We start from the raw sequence: 19,316 nt of genomic DNA on the forward strand, positions 1-19,316 counted from the left end.
CCGCGGTCCCTCCTACATATTGTACATTGCAGGGATACATAATACATGCAGCTAACCCCAGAAAACTGCTGTTTTTAGAGAAATAGCTGCAAATATTATTTGGTAAATAAACCCCTTACAAAGGGTTGTCTGTTGTTATTTATAAATGAGCTTTCATGGCAGAACTGCCATTTTAATTATCCTATTTTATATCTGACAGTTAAAGATAGCCACATTTTTGTTTACTACCCTTTCAATGTGTAATAATAATTGAAATTTAGTACAATCCTTTATGCTAGGTGGCATATATCTCCCTATCAGTACTTTAATAGTATCTTTTCTATCTACTTATAGGGGCTATTGCCGTTCTTATCTTTCTTTTGCTTGTTTCAGTTAGTTCCAGCTAAAGCATTGTAATGGATTGTTCTATATGGATTTTAATGCCCGTATCTATGTTTGCCACATTGAATATTTTAGAAAATAAAAACAAAACATATAATCCAAATGTACAGTGTACCAGTCTACCATAAAAGTGTGGATGATTCATAAACAACAATCAACAAATTACATTTCTGAAGCTTTTTTGTTTGTATAATTTAGAGGATGTCAGTATAAATCTTTACCTCTCTGGACTCAATAGGAATTCAGCTTACAACACTACGTACAGTAGAAAATGTGTTAGTCCATAGCCAATAGTCCACCGTCAACTATAGACTGTTATTATTGTGTATTAAAAGACATAGATATTGCAATGATATTCTAGTATAACTAATTTAAGTATTTTTTTAAACTAATACTTTAAAAGAAATAGCCAATGTGGAAATTAAAATGTCATGCTTAATTTGTTTAGAAAGTAACTGAGTTTTGTTTGGCTTCCTCAAAGGCAAGCTGTAAGTATTTATGTTAAAATGCAAATCGCTGACTGTTAGCGCAGATGGTTCTCATATATCTCCGGCTTTGAACTTTAATTGGCGCTAGATGAATAAGACGCTTTTGTTTCCTCTCTTTTACTCCAAGATTTATGCTTAGCCGTTATAACTCATTTATCTTTATAAGCTTCAAGACAGTTTTGTCTGTTTATTTATTTATTTTAAGTCAGAATGGATTTCCATGCCTGTTGTAACTTCTGAAAAAGTTGTAGGATGGCTATTTGCATATGTTTTAGCAAGTGTCAGACTTGTTTGAGAGAACTGGAGAAAAACACTACTAATCTGCTATTTCCATTAAGCAGATTTTTCTTTGTGGACATATCAATTGGAAATCACATAAAATCCACAGAACTAATTCAGCCAGTGCTTCAGGTATCCTGCAGAAGTTATGGTTACTGCACTGTTAAAGTACAAACTTGTGCGTCCTGCTAATGTGGTCATTATCACCATATGGAAAGATGCTGGCTCAACCATTAGTGCATAATTTGGGTGTTGATCCATAAATATATATATATATATATATATATATATATATATATATTTATGGTTCCATATATAAATATATATATGTTTGTGCAGATCATGATTAAGGGGGTTACCTGGGGGTAAGTACCCCGGGCCCCCCTTTCTAAAAGGGCCATCTGCCACAGGTCGGATCTTTACCGATCCGATCTGCAGCGCTCCCACAGCACTGGCAGGCAAGCTCGTAGGCGCCGCATAGAACACAGGTCAGAACAACAATGACGGCTCAGCTGTCCAATAGTGTTTGAAGCAGCAGCCTACGGCTCAGTAATTGGCTGGGCGCGCAGGCTGCACAGTGAGGAAGGCGGATCCCATTCCCTGGCAGCGTGGAGACAGCAGAGGCTCTCGTTCTCCTCGGTCTCTGCCACAGCAGCCTGAGCAAGTAAGGATGGCTGTATTGTTTTATTCTTTCTGATGGTGTAAATGTAAATTTTAGGCTCTGGGTCAAATATATATATATATATATATATATATATATATGTAGAGACAGTGGGGGAGGGAACAAGCGCCTAATAGTGTAGTAATTCAGGATAATATAACAATGGTCATATATAATGTTGGTAATACCCGTACCAGATTCTGTTAAGTATAACAGCATGTAGTCCAATCAATGATGAAGCAGCTCCCCAGGCATGTAGTCACTCTCCAAGAAAAACATAAAGCAAAGAGTATAATACCGTCGTGATAATCAGGCAAGCAGGGAAAAAAAATTAACTGTGTAACTCAGAACAGTATTAATCTCGCATATAACCGGTTGAGACCTTTAAAATGTAAGCTTCTCCTGTGATGGTACTTCCGGCAATAATTCCGGGTTCTTGTTTCTCCAAATAAAAAAGAATACTACATAGTGTAACACTGTTGACACCAAGGTTATGCTACACAGATGACTATATGCGTACCTCTATTTAGTAAAAGTGACACATGTAACGGTATCTCTTCAGGTACAGAGTTGTACACACTACTTGTATATCTCGGATCACCCCAGGTAGTGACTAAGCAAATCAAACTTAAAAAAGTATTTAACTTTAAAAAAGTAGCTACGTTTTTAAAGTTAAGTACTTTTTTAAGTTTGATTATTCTACTGTATGTAGAATAAATTGACCACTGTTATTTTATACAAAAATACAGAGGTGGTGTCTTGGTCATCATTCATCATACTTGGAGACTGTTGCTTAGTCGCTACCTGGGGTGATCCAAGATATATTAGTAGTAGTTCCACGTATTATGTTGAAAAATCTCATCAATGATCATAACAAATCGTCTTCTCTGGTAAAACTAACTTGCCATATTGACCCTACGATGGTGTACTTTCTAGATGTCCACATCGAAGTGAAAAATAACAAAATCTCCACTGATTTGTTCACTAAGACCACTGACAGGAATAACATTCTTTCTGCATCTATTCATCATCCTTTGCCTTTGCGCAAAGGTCTTGTTATGAACCACAAGCAGTGGTGCCAGGAGTTCCATTACACTGGTTTAGAAGACACTTGTTGGCTGCCGGTGGTGAGTCTGTGTAATTGCAGCCAGTTTCTATGTGTTTAGCCTCACCTGTCAGATAGTTGATCATTATGTGGTGAGTCTCTGTACTGCAATCTGGCTCTTGTCTGTGTTACTCTCACCTGCAGGTATTTGGCCATTACAGTGTGCCTGGTCTCCAGCCATCCTGATTGGGGCATGTTCCCTTATTACCCAGCTAGCTCTGCAGTTCTGGGCTGGTGATAGACGTTCTGTTAAGATACCTGTATGTTCCTGAATAGAGTCTTGTCCAATATTGCATCTGTGTTCAGGCCCTGTCTAATACTGGAATCCTGTGTACTCAGCTCTGTCAGAGTCCAGAGCTTCTTGTGAGCTGCTTCCTGTCCTGGAGCGTTCCTGTCCTGAAACCCAGTGATTCTGTCAACCTTTGATCCATAAGTCCTGTGGTATTGCCTGTTCCTGATCCAGTTATCCTGTGTCTTGGTGTCCTCTGGCCTGTTGTCGGAATCCTGCCTGCCCTCCAGTTCTGTGAGCCTGTGTCTGCGGATTTGGGGGTTCTTGTCCGTCCGCCTGTATTCACACCGGTTTCGTGAGTAGCGGCTTTGCCGCATCTTACGGCCTTGGCCATAGCTTCTTGTTATATTTGCTTTGAATTTTCTGCAGAGGGTTCTGCGTATGCTGTCATCGCCGGTACACAACAGTATTGTGTCGGCGTGTGGACAGCATTGCCTTTGTTGTAGTTTGTCTTGGCGGCTGAGCCTCACATATTTTTGTTTAGAGTTCTGGAGTTGCGCCTAACTCTGTTTCAGGTTTTAGTTAGAGGTTCCCCTTGTTATCGTCCCATCTCAGTTTACGCCTTGTCTCCAACTAAGACCAGGGGGCATCGGAGTTGGGCAGACTTAATCCGCCCTTCAAACACGGTTGCCATGGGCCCAAGCAAACATAGTCTCGCAGGCGTAGACTGACCATGAGGGTGAGACAACAGAGTCAGGGCTTCTTAGGGGTAACTGCTGAACATTGCCCTTATTACAGCATTACGTTCCTGTACTCAAAGCTTGTCCACCCTGTTCCCTGAGTACCGAGTACAGTGACGTAACATTTAAACCAGCCATACTACAAAAAAGAAACGAAGCTAGTGGAGTAGTTTTTTTCTTATTTTGGTTCAGTTCAGTGTTCAGTATCCAGTCCAGTGTTCAGTTTCTTGTATTGTCTAGAAACCAGTCCAGTCTTGTCTTGTCTAGAATCCAGTCCAGTCTTGTCTTGTCTAGTTCAAAATCCAGTCCAGTCTTCTCTTGTCTAGTTCAAAATCCTCCTATGCCTACTATGCAAACCCTGCAGGCATCTCTCTCAGCCCTGAACTCTGCTTTCTGTGCCTTGAGACTTGAACGGCTGGAGGTTTTGCAGCAATCATTAAAGCAACTGCAAAACCTTCTGACCAAAATTTTGCTTATCCTGCCTGAATTTGTTGAGAGTTCATTTACCTCTGAAGAGACTCTTGCTCACAATATTGTGACAAGAGAATCTCAGGTTTGGTTGGAGAGAATAGGTTTAAAAGTTTTCTGCAGCCCAGGCTCTCAGAATAGGAGCGTCTGCGTCGCAGAAACTTAAATTTATGCCTATATTGTGGGGGTTAAGGCCACTATCTGCAGTCCTGTGAGTTGTTTAAGCCAAAGTGTGGCAACAAGTCCTGCCCTCTGGCCAAGTTGAGTCAGGATTCAAGACCTACTCCTGTCTCTACTGTGGCAGAGGTACTTGTCACAAAACCCACACTAAAAAGCACTCTGTCCTATAATTGGGGTCCTTGGGCTAGGGAGCCCCATTATAAATTCAGGAACCAAAAGAAAATGTTTCTCTCATCTCTTGACTTTCCTGTTGAATCAGAGTTGCAAACCCCGGAAGCGGTGCCCGATGCCTGGGGTCCTGAAGCGGTGCCCGATGCCTGGGGTTCTGAAGCGATGCCTGATGCCCGGGGTCCTGAAGTGGTGCCTGATGCCCGGGGTCCTGAAGCGGTGCCCAATGCCTGGGGTCCTGAAGTGGTGCCCAATTCCCAGGGACCTGAAGTGGTGCCTGATGCCCGGGGTCCTGGAGTGGTGCCTGATGCTCGGGGTCCTGGAGTGGTGCCTGATGCTCAGGGTCCTGGAGTGGTGCCTGATACTCAGGGTCCTGGAGTGGAGCCTGATGCTCAGGATCCTGGAATGGTGCCTGATGCTCAGGATCCTGGAATGGTGCCTGATGCTCAGGGTCCTGGAATGGTGCCTGATGCTCAGGGTCCTGGAGTGGTGCCTGATGCTCAGGGTCCTGGAGTGGTACCTGATGCACAGGGTCTAGGAGCAGTGACCGATGCTCAGGGTCTAGGAGCGGTGCCCGATTTTCAGGGTCGAAGGGGGCATCGAAAATAATAGCTCAGGTGTTAATCCCAGAAGGGGTCTCAGAAGCTGTTACCCCAGGTGGGGACTTTAAGGGCACAATCCATGATTGGGTATCTAAAATCATGGCTCATGGATGGAATTCGAGAAGCACAACCCCAGAAGGGATCTTTGAAGCAGTATCTCCAGGTGGGGTCTCAAAAGGCACAGCCCCCAGAGGGGTTCTAGAAGCCATTTCCTCTGGAGGGGTCTCTAATGGCTTAGCCTCAGTAGGGGTCTTAGAGGCCATAATCTCAGAGAGGGAGTCCGATGGTCTGGTCCCACAGAGGGAGTCCGATGGTCTGGTCCCACAGAGGGAGTCCGAGGGTCTGGTCCCAGAGAGGGAGTCCGAGGGTCCAGTCCCAGAGGGGGTCCCGAAGGCTACTGCCCCAGAGGGGGTCCCGAAGGCCACTGCCCCAGAGGGGTTCCCGAAGGCCACTGCCCCAGAGGGGGTCCCGAAGGCCACAACCTCAAGTAAGGCAGTAGTGACATGGTCCCAGCAATGCACTCCAGTCAGTCAGATGGGAAAGAAGCAGACCCTGACTCTTTTGATATCTCAACGTCTATAGTCGTTGATGGGGACTTAGTCCAATTTTTTGCGCTAACCAAACATTACTACACCATTATGCTGTCTAGACCATTTCTGGGCATCACTTCAGAGAACCTGGTGCTCCATCTGATATATTCCTTTAGAGGGGAGCCTTTGAAATGGGCGTCTAGCTTGATGGAAGCTGCAGATCTCACTCTTCAGGATGTCCGGGCATTCAGTGATGCAGTTGTTGAGAAATATGGTTCCAAAGAAATTGGTTCAGGTTCCTCTAGGTCACCCGTCTTATCTGCTGAGAGTCCACCAAATACTGTAAACTCGGCACAAAAATCTGAGCCTATTGTTTTGACTGTAGGATGTGCTTTTCTATCTTCGTGTAGCAGTACTTCTGAAAGTTCAGCCCCCAAGGTTAAAAAAACAATCACTGCATTAAACCTGTCAGATTGTGTTTGGGCTGTGTCCCCGGAGGGGGCGCTAGTGGGTCAGTGGAGGTAGATGGGAGAAAACGAGGAGGCTGGATAACGTTCCTGCGCATGAGCGCAATGGTATTTATTTGGCAGATGATATTATACAGAATGGTAGCAGAAACAATAATAACAGATGAATAAAGTCAATCACTCAGTATGATAACTGAAAGTCTATGGCAATGGATGACAGATGACTTGAGAAAATAATATCCGGTAAAATATAAACAGAAGAACAAGTGCTTGTGAAATGGTTCTGGTTTGGAAACCAGTGCAGGTTTTAACACAGGAAACTTAGGCAGCAAGGTGGAAATGGCAAAACCTGAGCAGAGGCAGGAGTCTGACTTCACAGTGCAGGTGATGAGGCACTGGCAGCAGCAAGCTGTATCACAGGTGGAGGAATGAAACACACCTGGAGTCAGTCTTCAACTGCAGGCTGAAGCACACAAGGTGGTGATGAGTGTGAAGCCTTGTTTGCAGGTTGCAGGTATTGCTGGGCCTTGAAGTTCCACGGAGCTGTGCAGAGTAACCAGGAGTACAAGTTCTTAACAGAGAACCAGGAACACAGGAGGAACAGGAACAGATCCTTTCACATGGGTCGCTGGAGTGACACAAAGTCCAGGATGCCTGCAGACTGATCCTGCAGTCTCTTATGTACCCCATGGTGCACAGGGATTGGATGAGTGAAGGAAAGTGGGTGCGGCCAAGCACCGGATTGGCCGCAGTGTACTGGCTGTTTACAGACTGTCATGGCGGCGCCCACGCTGCGGCCTAGCAGGGACGCGGCGCGCTACATGCCCGCTGTCTCAGGAGTGTTCCCAGGCCCTTGATGATGTCCCATGGCAGGGGCATAGGCGACAGGTGACCGCAGGGAGCCAGGACGGAGTCCGCAGCGGCGGACGGATGTCAGCCTGGTAAGTCGATTCCTGACAGTACCCCCTCTTTTAGGGGTGGACACCGAACACCCACGTGATTTGGAGGGATGAGTGCTGTGGAAGACACGGACCAACCTAGGAGCATGGACATCGGACGAATTCACCCAACTTCTCTCCTCTGGGCCATAACCGGACCAATCGACCAGGTACTGGAGACGTCCATACCGACAACGGGAGTCCAGAATTTTGTTGATCTCGAATTCCACGCCCCGCTGAGTTCGAACCTTGGGACCTACTGGAAGAGTATTCTGAAAGCGGTTTAGGACTAGAGGTCTGAGGAGAGAAATATGAAAAGCGTTAGGTATACGAAGGGAAGATGGTAACTTTAATTTATAGGCCACTGGGTTGATGACTCTTTCGACAGGGTAAGGACCAATGAAGCATGGTGCAAACTTCATGGATGGGACCCTGAGACGGAGGTTACGGGTTGATAGCCAAACCTTGTCCCCAGGTTTCAAATGGGGAACCGCACGTCTCTTGCGGTCGGCAAAGACCTTGTACCGACTGGAGGCCTTTTTGAGGGAAACGTGAATTTTTCTCCAAATAGATGAAAACTGAGTCAGAGCAGTAGTGGCAGCAGGAACATCCATATGAGGGAGTTCTTGGAAATCAGGTACACGGGGATGTTGCCCATATACTGCAAAGAATGGTGTCGTTTCAGTGGCAGTATGGTATCGAAAGTTGTGGGCAAACTCGGCCCATGGGAGCAGATCGAACCAGTCATCCTGGGAAGATGAAACATATAATCTTAAAAAAGTCTCAAGTTCTTGATTGACCCTCTCTGTCTGCCCATTCGTCTGAGGATGGTATGAAGATGAAAACTTCAGTTTGACCTGCATGGCAGAACAGAGGGCCCTCCAAAACCTCGCTACAAACTGTACCCCCCGGTCAGATATTATTTCAGAGGGTAAACCATGTAAGCGGAAAATCTCCCGTAGGAAGATTTGGGCAAGTTTTGGGGCAGAAGGGAGACCCTGGAGAGGAACAAAATGAGCCATCTTGGTGAATCTGTCCACTACAACCCAAATGGTATTATGTCCTTGAGAAGGAGGAAGGTCGGTGATAAAATCCATGGACAGGTGTGACCAGGGACGACTAGGGATAGACAGTGGTTGTAACTGACCTGCTGGAGACTGACGAGGAGTCTTGTGCTGCACACATTTAGGACAGGATGCCACGAAATCCTGGATGTCCATTTTCATCTTTGGCCACCAATATGTAGCAGAAAGGAACTTGTAGGTCTTCAGGACCCCAGGATGACCAGTAAACTTGGATTGATGGGCCCAAGATAGCAACTTGGGACGGAGATCTGGGGAAACAAAAGTCTTACCAGGAGGAGGAGCTGGGGAGACTTGAGATGCAGCGAAAACCACGGGACTCAGGATGGAATGTGGCACTGAGTCAGATGTTCCTTCTTCAGATTCCATGGATCGGGATAACGCGTCGGCTTTCACATTCTGCGAACCTGGGCGGAAATGAAGCTTGAAATTAAAACGTGAGAAAAACATAGCCCACCTGGACTGGCGAGGGTTAAGGCACTGAGCTGCCTTTAAATATAGCAGGTTTTTATGATCCGTGTAGATATTAAACGGATGTTTGGCCCCTTCTAGGAGATATCTCCATTCCTCGAGAGCCAGCTTGATCGCCAGTAGTTCTTGATCTCCCACGGAGTAGTTAGCTTCTGCAGGAAGAAACTTTCGAGAATAAAATCCACAAGGGTGGACTTTCCCATCGGATCCCTTCTGGGAGAGAACAGCTCCAACCCCAACTGTAGAGGCATCTACCTCCAACTCGAATGGTCTGTTGACATCTGGCTGAGACAGCACTGGAGCAGACATAAAGGCTAGCTTGATCTTCTGGAAGGCTGCCAAGGCTTCTTCTGACCAGTTGGAATGGTCTGCCCCTTTCCGAGTCAGGTTGGTAATAGGAGCGATGAGAGTGGAGAATCCTCGAATAAATTTTCTATAGTAGTTGGCGAAACCCAGGAATCGCTGGATAGACTTGAGAGAGTTTGGAATGGACCAATTGGCAATAGCTTCCAATTTTGTCGGGTCCATCTGAAGATCCGATCCGGAAATTATATAACCCAGGAAGGGTATAGAGGGAACTTCAAAGGTGCATTTAGATAGTTTCCCGTAGAGCCGGTTCTCACGAAGACGTCGGAGAACTTCACAAACTTGTAGACGATGAGATGGAAGGTCTTGGGAGAAGATAAGGATATCATCTAAGTAAACAACGAGGTACTTATACAGGACATCACGAAAGATTTCATTCACAAAGTGTTGGAACACTGCTGGAGCATTACTCAACCCAAATGGCATTACCAGGTATTCATAATGGCCATCTCGAGTGTTGAAAGCTGTCTTCCACTCGTCACCACTCCGGATTCTGACGAGATTATAGGCACCGCGGAGATCTAACTTGGTGAAGATGCGGGCTCCTTTAACTCTGTCAAATAATTCGGTAATGAGTGGTAATGGATAACTATTCTTGATAGTAATGTCATTGAGACCCCGATAGTCAATGCATGGACGCAGTCCTCCATCCTTCTTTTTAACAAAGAAGAAACCTGCACCAGCGGGAGATGATGACGGACGGATGAATCCCTTCTGAAGATTCTCTCTGATGTAATTACTCATCGCCTCAGTTTCAGGAACAGACAACGGGTAGGTGCGCCCCCTAGGTGGCTTCTTGCCAGGAAGGAGATCGATGGGACAATCCCATTCCCTATGGGGCGGCAGGATATCAGCAGCCTTTTCACAGAAGACGTCTGAGAAGTCTTGATAAGCTGCTGGGAGACTTGACTGTGTCTTTACTTCGGTAGACTTAATGGGACACACTTGGGCTAAGCAGGATTGATGACAATGTGAACCCCATGAGGTAAGCTGCAACGTTGACCAGTCAAACTGTGGATTATGTAGCTGGAGCCAGGGCATGCCCAAGACAATCTCCTGGGTGGCTTGAGGGATGACCAGGAACTTGATCAGTTCAGAATGGAGAAATCCAACTCCCAGAACCACTGGAACAGTTTGATGAGAAATGTTCCCCTTGGAGATTCGACTACCATCCACAGCAGTAATGTAAACTGGACAAGAAAGTTCACAGGTAGATAGGCAAAATTTATTTACCGCAGCTTGGGTGATAAAGTTTCCTGCAGCACCGCAGTCCACTAATGCTGACGCAGACTGGAGCCCAACTGGAGTCTCTAGCATCACTGGAAGGATGAGGTCTTGTTGAGAAGGAGCTTGACTGAAAGATCCTAACTTGACTCCTCCCTTACAAGTCAGGATCTGGCGTTTCCCGAACGCACCGTGCAGGAGTTAATCTGATGGCCCGCAGCAGCACAGTATAGGCAGAGTCTCTCACGTATTCTTCTTGCCCGCTCTTCAGGAGTTAGGCGGGACCTATTTATCTGCATAGGCTCGTCAGAAGAGGGAGACTGTATAGAAGGTATGAACCTTGATCTGCGTGGCTCACTCCGAGCGCGTTCATTATTGCGTTCGCGGATGCGAGAGTCCAACTTAATGCACAGGGAGGTCAAATCAGACAGTTGAACAGGAATGTCACGGGTCGCCAATTCATCCTTGATCCGATCCGAGAGTCCGTGCCAGAAAGCTGCTACCAGAGCTTGGTTGTTCCACTGAACCTCTGCAGCCAACGTCTGGAACTGGATGACATATTGTCCCATGCTTCGGGTACCTTGACGAAGTTGGATCAGGTCTGCCGAAGCTGATGTCGCACGACCAGGCTCGTCAAAGATCCGTCTGAAGGTTGACACGAAGTCTGTGTAGTTGTTAATCAGAGGGTCAGCACGTTCCCACAGAGGAGACACCCAACTCAGAGCAGATCCAGAGAGTAAGGAGATGATGTAGGCAACCTTGGATCTTGGCGTGGGGAAATTATGTGGCAATAACTCAAACTGTATTTCACATTGATTGAGAAACCCGCGACATAACTTAGGACTGCCATCATACTTGCTCGGCACGGGCAGATGCAGACGTGACACTGGAGCTGATGCAGCCGGCAAAGAAGAACTCACAGCACTGGCAGGTGCTGGAGTAACAGGAACAGTAGGAGAGAGTACACTAGGCAGGGATTGCTGTAGTGTATCTAATCGGGAGGACATCCCTTGCAGGAATTGAAGCATCTGCTGCTGCGCAACCTCTTGACCATCCAGACGGGAGACCAGATTTTGCAAGGCCTCTGACCCCACACTCCGTCCACCATCCGAGTCCATCGATCCTGGACTTACTGTCAGATTGTGTTTGGGCTGTGTCCCCGGAGGGGGCGCTAGTGGGTCAGTGGAGGTAGATGGGAGAAAACGAGGAGGCTGGATAACGTTCCTGCGCATGAGCGCAATGGTATTTATTTGGCAGATGATATTATACAGAATGGTAGCAGAAACAATAATAACAGATGAATAAAGTCAATCACTCAGTATGATAACTGAAAGTCTATGGCAATGGATGACAGATGACTTGAGAAAATAATATCCGGTAAAATATAAACAGAAGAACAAGTGCTTGTGAAATGGTTCTGGTTTGGAAACCAGTGCAGGTTTTAACACAGGAAACTTAGGCAGCAAGGTGGAAATGGCAAAACCTGAGCAGAGGCAGGAGTCTGACTTCACAGTGCAGGTGATGAGGCACTGGCAGCAGCAAGCTGTATCACAGGTGGAGGAATGAAACACACCTGGAGTCAGTCTTCAACTGCAGGCTGAAGCACACAAGGTGGTGATGAGTGTGAAGCCTTGTTTGCAGGTTGCAGGTATTGCTGGGCCTTGAAGTTCCACGGAGCTGTGCAGAGTAACCAGGAGTACAAGTTCTTAACAGAGAACCAGGAACACAGGAGGAACAGGAACAGATCCTTTCACATGGGTCGCTGGAGTGACACAAAGTCCAGGATGCCTGCAGACTGATCCTGCAGTCTCTTATGTACCCCATGGTGCACAGGGATTGGATGAGTGAAGGAAAGTGGGTGCGGCCAAGCACCGGATTGGCCGCAGTGTACTGGCTGTTTACAGACTGTCATGGCGGCGCCCACGCTGCGGCCTAGCAGGGACGCGGCGCGCTACATGCCCGCTGTCTCAGGAGTGTTCCCAGGCCCTTGATGATGTCCCATGGCAGGGGCATAGGCGACAGGTGACCGCAGGGAGCCAGGACGGAGTCCGCAGCGGCGGACGGATGTCAGCCTGGTAAGTCGATTCCTGACAAAACCCAGCCTTGCTGGATAGTACCATTGGTTCAGACAATGTTTGGGGAATTACCTTGGTTAGACCTCAAGAACCATGTAAAAAAAAAGAAGAAGAAAAAGAAATAATTGCTGACTCTTGCCTTGTTAAAAAAAAAATCTTGTCTTGTGTCCAATGGCCACTGTCAAGGGGGAAGGGGGCACTGTGCCACAGCTTGTTTCTCTTTCTTGTCATTGTCTGTTTTTTCCAGTGTCAGGTTTTTTTAGTGTATCCCTTGTTTTGGGAAACCTGTATTTTGGGTCCGTTCACCCCTCCTCAAGGGGGGGGGAGTACTGTTATCAGCCACGGCAGTGGCTCATTCCTGTTTTGCATTTTGGTTAAGTATTTTATGTTGTACTTCTGTTTCTGTCCCCCTTGGCTTTTGTGGGGTGTCCGGAGTCCACCCTTAAGGAGAGGGTACTGTTATGAACCACAAGCAGTGGTTCATTCCTGTTTGCTTTCCGTTTATGTATTTTGTATTATAGTTCTGTTCGCATGCCAGGATTTCCATTACACTGGTTTAGAAGACTCTTGTTGGCCGCCGGTGGTGAGTCTGTTTAATTGCAGCCTGTTTCTATGTGTTTAGCTTCACCTGTCAGATAGTTGATCAATATGTGGTGAGTCTCTGTACTGCAATTTGGCTCTTGTCTGTGTTACTCTCACCTGCAGGTATTTGGCCATTACAGTGTGCCTGGTCTCCAGCCATCCTGATTGGGGCGTGTTCCCTTATTACCCAGCTTGCTCTGCAGTTCTGGGCTGGTGATAGACGTTCTGTTAAGATACCTGTATGTTCCTGAATAGAGTCTTGTCCAGTATTGCATCTATGTCCAGGCCCTGTCTGATACTGGAATCCTGTGTACTCAGCTCTGTCAGAGTCCGGAGCTTCTTGTGAGCTGCTTCCTGTCCTGGAGCGTTCCTTTCCTGAAACCCATTGATTCTGTCAACCTTTGATCCATAAGTCCTGTGGTATTGCCTGTTCCTGATCCAGTTATCCTGTGTCTTGGTGTCCTCTGGCCTGTTGTTGGAATCCTATCTACCCTCCAGTTCTGTGAGCCTGTGTCTGCGGCTTTGGGGGTTCTTGTCCGTCCGCCTGTATTCACACCGGTTTCGTGAGTAGCGGCTTTGCCGCATCTTACGGCCTTGGCCGTAACTTCTTGTTATATTTGCTTTGGATTTTCTGTAGCGGGTTCTGCGTATGCTGTCATCGCCGGTACACAACAGTATTGTGTCGGCGTGTGGACAGCATTGCCTTTGTTGTAGTTTGTCTTGGCGGCTGAGCCGCACATATTTTTGTTTAGAGTTTTGGAGTTGCCCCTAACTCTGTTTCAGGTTTTAGTTAGAGGTTCCCCTTGTTATCACCCCGTCTCAGTTTATGCCTTGTCTCCAACTAAGACCGGGGGGCATCGGAGTTGGGCAGACTTAATCCGCCCTTCAAACGCGGTTGCCATGGGCCCAAGCAAACATAGTCTCGCAGGCGTAGACTGACCATGAGGGTGAGACAACGGAGTCAGGACTTCTTAGGGGTAACTGCTGAACTTTGCCCTTATTACAGCATTACGTTCCTGTACTCAGAGCTTGTCCACCCTGTTCCCTGAGTACCGAGTACAGTGAACGTAACAGGTCTCCCCTACTCGCAGATGCTTAGAGTAAGACGTATTGTAAGTGATGAATCCAAACTAGAATCTGTATTAGATACTATGATAACCAAATTTATAGCAAGAGGGTACTCTTCCACTGATTTGCATCATTTGAAACAAAGAGTATTAAGAATACCACTGACTACTACTCTGTGTACATCAGAAAAGAATACAGGGAAAGATAGGTTGATCTGGGTGAACAAGTTTAATACTCAAAGTAATGATATAAGTCGTATCAGCAAAAACTTCTGGCCAATCTTCCAAGCTGACAAACAACTTAAGTCATTATCTAACACCCGACTAATGCCAGCCTAAAAATGTGGTAAAAACCTCCATGATTATTTGGTAAAAGCCAATGTTCAGTTTCTGCCATCGAAAAGTACACCCTCTGGAGGTTTTCTTAGTACATCTAAACCTGGCTGTTTCCGGTGTCTTGGATGTACAATATGCAGCCATATGTTGGCTGGTGACAGTTTCTGCCACCCATACACGGAAAACGCTACAAAATACGCCATTGTGTCACTTGTTCCACCAAATATGTGGTTTATCTTTTAAGTTGTCCATGTGGTCTCCACTATGTGGGGAAGACCGAATGTACATTTAAAGAAAGGCTGGCAGGACATAGAGCATCCATTAGATCGCCATTGGCTATTGGTCATAGCGACCAACCGGTTGCTAGGCATTTTGTAAATGCCCGACATATGTTGGCCGTGCTTAAACATTAGATCATTGACCACATTCCCCCTCTGACATGAGGAGGTAATCGTGGATTACTTTCATCAAAAGCAGAGTCCAAATGGATTTTTTTATTAGATACATTGGGGTATATTTACTAAGGTCCCGATTTTGACCGAGATGCCGTTTTTTCTTCAAATTGTCATCTCGGTAATTTACTAAGCAAAAATCACGGCAGTGATGAGGGCATTCGTAATATTTTGGAAGTCCTAGGAAAAAATCACGAATCAATACACCATTGGTCAAATACGCCTGCAATTTGGTAGAAATCGGGAATTTACTAAAAAGTGCAAAACACAAACACTGCCGACAATAGCCAAACACTGCCGTGATGAAATACAAATCGTGAAAAAGTGCTAAAAAAAAACAGACCTGCTTTTTTATCCCGTGCTTGTGTAGGCATGCACGGATCCATGAGATCCGTGCATGTTTTTCAGTGGGAAGGGGTGGGAAATGTTTTAATTTAAAAAAAAAAATGCGTGGGGTCCCCCCTCCTAAACCAAACCAGCCTCGGGCTCTTTGAGCCGGTCCTGGTTGCAAAAATATGGGAAAAAAATTGACAGGGGTTCCCCCATATTTAAACAACCACTACCGGGCTCTGCGCCTGGTTCTGGTTCCAAAAATATGGGGGACAAAAAGCGTAGGGGTCCCCCGTATTTTTGAAACCAGCAACGGGCTCCACTAGCTGGACAGATAATGCCACAGCCGGGGGTCACTTTTATACAGCGCCCTTCGGCCGTGGCATTAAATACCCAACTAGTCACCCCTGGCCGGGGTACCCTGGAGGAGTGGGAACCCCTTCAATCAAGGGGTCCCCCCCCTCCAGCCACCCAAGGGCCAGGGGTGAAGCCCGAGGCAGTCCCCCCCCCCATCCAATGGGCTGCGGATGGGGGGCTGATAGCCTTTGTTGTAAGTTATGAATATTGTTTTTAGTAGCAGTACTACAAGTCCCAGCAAGCCTCCCCCGCAAGCTGGTACTTGGAGAACCACAAGTACCAGCATGCGGCAGAAAACCGGGCCCGCTGGTACCTGTAGTACTACTACTAAAAAAATACCCCAATAAAGACATAACACACACACCTTGAAAGTATAACTTTAATGCATACATACACACCACCATATACACATACTTACCTTATGTTCACATGAGGGTCGGTCCTCTTCTCCATGTAGAATCCATGGTGTACCTGTTGAAAAAATTCTACTCACCAAATCCAGTGTAGAGGGCTCCTCGGGTAATCCATTTGTAATCCACGTACTTGTAAAAATAAAAAAACGGACACCCGACCACGAACTGAAAGGGGCCCCATGTTTTCACATGGGACCCCTTTCCCCGAATGCCAGAAACCCCCTCTGACTTATGTCTAAGAGGGTTTCTTCAGCCAATCAGGGAGCACCACGTTGTGGCACCCTCCTGATCGGCTGTGTGCTCCTATACTGTATGACAGGCGGCACAAGGCAGTGTTACAATGTAGCGCCTATGCGCTCCATTGTAACCAATGGTGGGAACTTTATGGTCAGCGGTGAGGTTACTTTCGGTCACCCGCTGACCACAAAGTTCCCACCATTGGTTACAATGGAGCGCATAGGCGCTACATTGTAACACTGCCGTGTGCCGCCTGTCATACAGTACAGGAGCACACAGCCGATCTGGAGGGTGCCACAACGTGGCGCTCCCTGATTGGCTGAAGAAACCCTCTTAGACATAAGTCAGAGGGGGTTTCTGGCATTCGGGGAAAGGGGTCCCATGTGAAAACATGGGGCCCCTTTCAGTTCGTGGTCGGGTGTCCGTTTTTTTATTTTTACAAGTACGTGGATTACAAATGGATTACCCGAGGAGCCCTCTACACTGGATTTGGTGAGTAGAATTTTTTCAACAGGTACACCATGGATTCTACATGGAGAAGAGGACCGACCCTCGTGTGAACATAAGGTAAGTATGTGTATATGGTGGTGTGTATGTATGCATTAAAGTTATACTTTCAAGGTGTGTGTGTGTTATGTCTTTATTGGGGTATTTTTTTAGTAGTAGTGCTACAGGTACCAGCGGGCCCGGTTTTCCGCCGCATGCTGGTACTTGTGGTTCTCCAAGTACCAGCTTGCGGGGGAGGCTTGCTGGGACTTGTAGTACTGCTACTAAAAACAATATTCATAACTTACAACAAAGGCTATCAGCCCCCCATCCGCAGCCCATTGGATGGGGGGGACAGCCTCGGGCTTCACCCCTGGCCCTTGGGTGGCTGGAGAGGGGGGACCCCTTGATTGAAGGGGTTCCCACTCCTCGAGGGTACCCCGGCCAGGGGTGACTAGTTGTGTATTTAATGCCACGCCGCAGGGCGCTGTTTAAAAGTGTCCCCCGGCTGTGGCATTATCTGTCCAGCTAGTGGAGCCCGATGCTGGTTTCAAAAATACGGGGGACCACTACGCTTTTTGTCCCCCGTATTTTTGGAACCAGGACCAGGCGCAGAGCCCGGTGCTGGTTGTTTAAATATGGGGGAACCCCTGTCAATTTTTTCCCCATATTTTTGCAACCAGTACCGGCTCAAAGAGCCCGAGGCTGGTTTGGCTTAGGAGGGGGGACCCCACGCAATTCTTTTTTAAGTTTAAACATTTTAATTTTTTTTTACAAGGTGCACAATGAAGCCCAGCACGGATCTCTCAGATCCGGCCGAGATTCATTGTATTAAAGTCGGCAGTGTTTTACAAGTCACTCACGTAAAACACTGCCTAAAAAAACGAATGACATCGACATCGGAAAAACCGAAAATGCAGAATACGGCAGCTTAGTAAATTAGTCGTAATCAATTCAAAAAGTTGCATATTTTCACTTTCGATGTCATTCGTGATTGAACTTTGACCTCAAACGGAAAATTACGAATGTTAGTAAATTTACCACATTGTCGCCTAGAGGTCTCAATGAGCAGTTGGGACTTTCTTGTTTTTTGTGAAATCCCTTCTAGTAGTTTGGTTTCTTGCTCATTATAAATACTGCATTGTTTTTGTTTCTATTTCATTTTTTGAACTTTGTGGAAGTTGAGTACGAGATCAATGCTTATTAAGGTATATGTGATACATGTAGAAATTAATAGCTGTTGATTTTCTATATAGGATATATCCTTTGAAACATGCTGTTTCTGGAGATAATGTATTTGTATTTTATGCAGTAATGACGAATGCCCTTTAATTATAGCTATATACTTTGTTGCAAAGTATTATGATATGTGTCTTATAATATGCTGGCAGCAATATTCTGTGCATGTTTTTATTATTATAACCACTTTTTTTATTTATGTAATAAACAGATTGGTTTGTTTCATCACCAGGTGCGATCCTCTGTGACGCCGTGACCGGCGCACCGTGATGACGTCATCTTTACTGAACGGGAGCGGTGTACGCTGGGCGCCACGTACAGTCCGGCGGGAATAAAGGTATGTTTCTTTTCACATTGTGTTGTCCTGATGAAAATTTTGTAATATAGCATTGAAACGTTGATTTCCTAGACACAGTCTTGTCTCATTTATTGCTATAAGTGCCGCTGACAGTTTGTTTGTATATTGGGACACTGGTTGTTCTTTGGAAGGCACCGGCCATCATGTGGATTTTGGATGCAGGACTGCACCTGTATACTGTATATATATGTGTGTGTGTGTGTGTGTGTGTGTGTGTGTGTGTGTGTGTGTGTGTGTGTGTGTGTGTGTGTGTGTGTGTGTGTGTTTATATATGTATATATACAGTATGTGTATATATATGTGTATATATATATATATATATATATATACAGTACATGTGTATATAATATAAGATAAGATACGATAAGATACTTTATTTGTCATTGATCAAACAAAAATTTGTACAGAACAATGAAATTACAACCGGATCAACGCATATGCAATCAGTAATATATAAGTGATGTGCACCGGATATTTTTCGGGTTTTGTGTTTTGGTTTTGGATTCGTTTCCACGGCCGTGTTTTGGATTCAGACGTGTTTTGGCAAAACCTCCCTGAAATTTTTTTGTCGGATTCGGGTGTGTTTTGGATTCGGGTGGTTTTTTTACAAAAACCCCTCAAAAACAGCTTAAATCATAGAATTTGGGGGTCATTTTGATCCCATAGTATTATTAACCTCAATAACCATAATTTCCACTCATTTCCAGTCTATTCTGAACACCTCACACCTCACAATATTATTTTTATTCCTAAAATTTGCACCGAGGTCGCTGGATGGGTAAGCTAAGCGACCCAAGTGGCCGACACAAACACCTGGCCCATCTAGGAGTGGCACTGCAGTGTCAGACAGGATGGCAGATTTAAAAAAAAAGTCCCCAAACAGCACATGATGCAAAGAAATAAAGAGGTGCAATGAGGTAGCTGTGTGACTAAGCTAAGCGACCCAAGTGGCCGACACAAACACCTGGCCCATCTAGGAGTGGCACTGCAGTGTCAGACAGGATG

Source organism: Pseudophryne corroboree, chromosome 6, assembly GCF_028390025.1.
Source record: "Pseudophryne corroboree isolate aPseCor3 chromosome 6, aPseCor3.hap2, whole genome shotgun sequence".
Lineage (NCBI taxonomy): Eukaryota > Metazoa > Chordata > Amphibia > Anura > Myobatrachidae > Pseudophryne > Pseudophryne corroboree.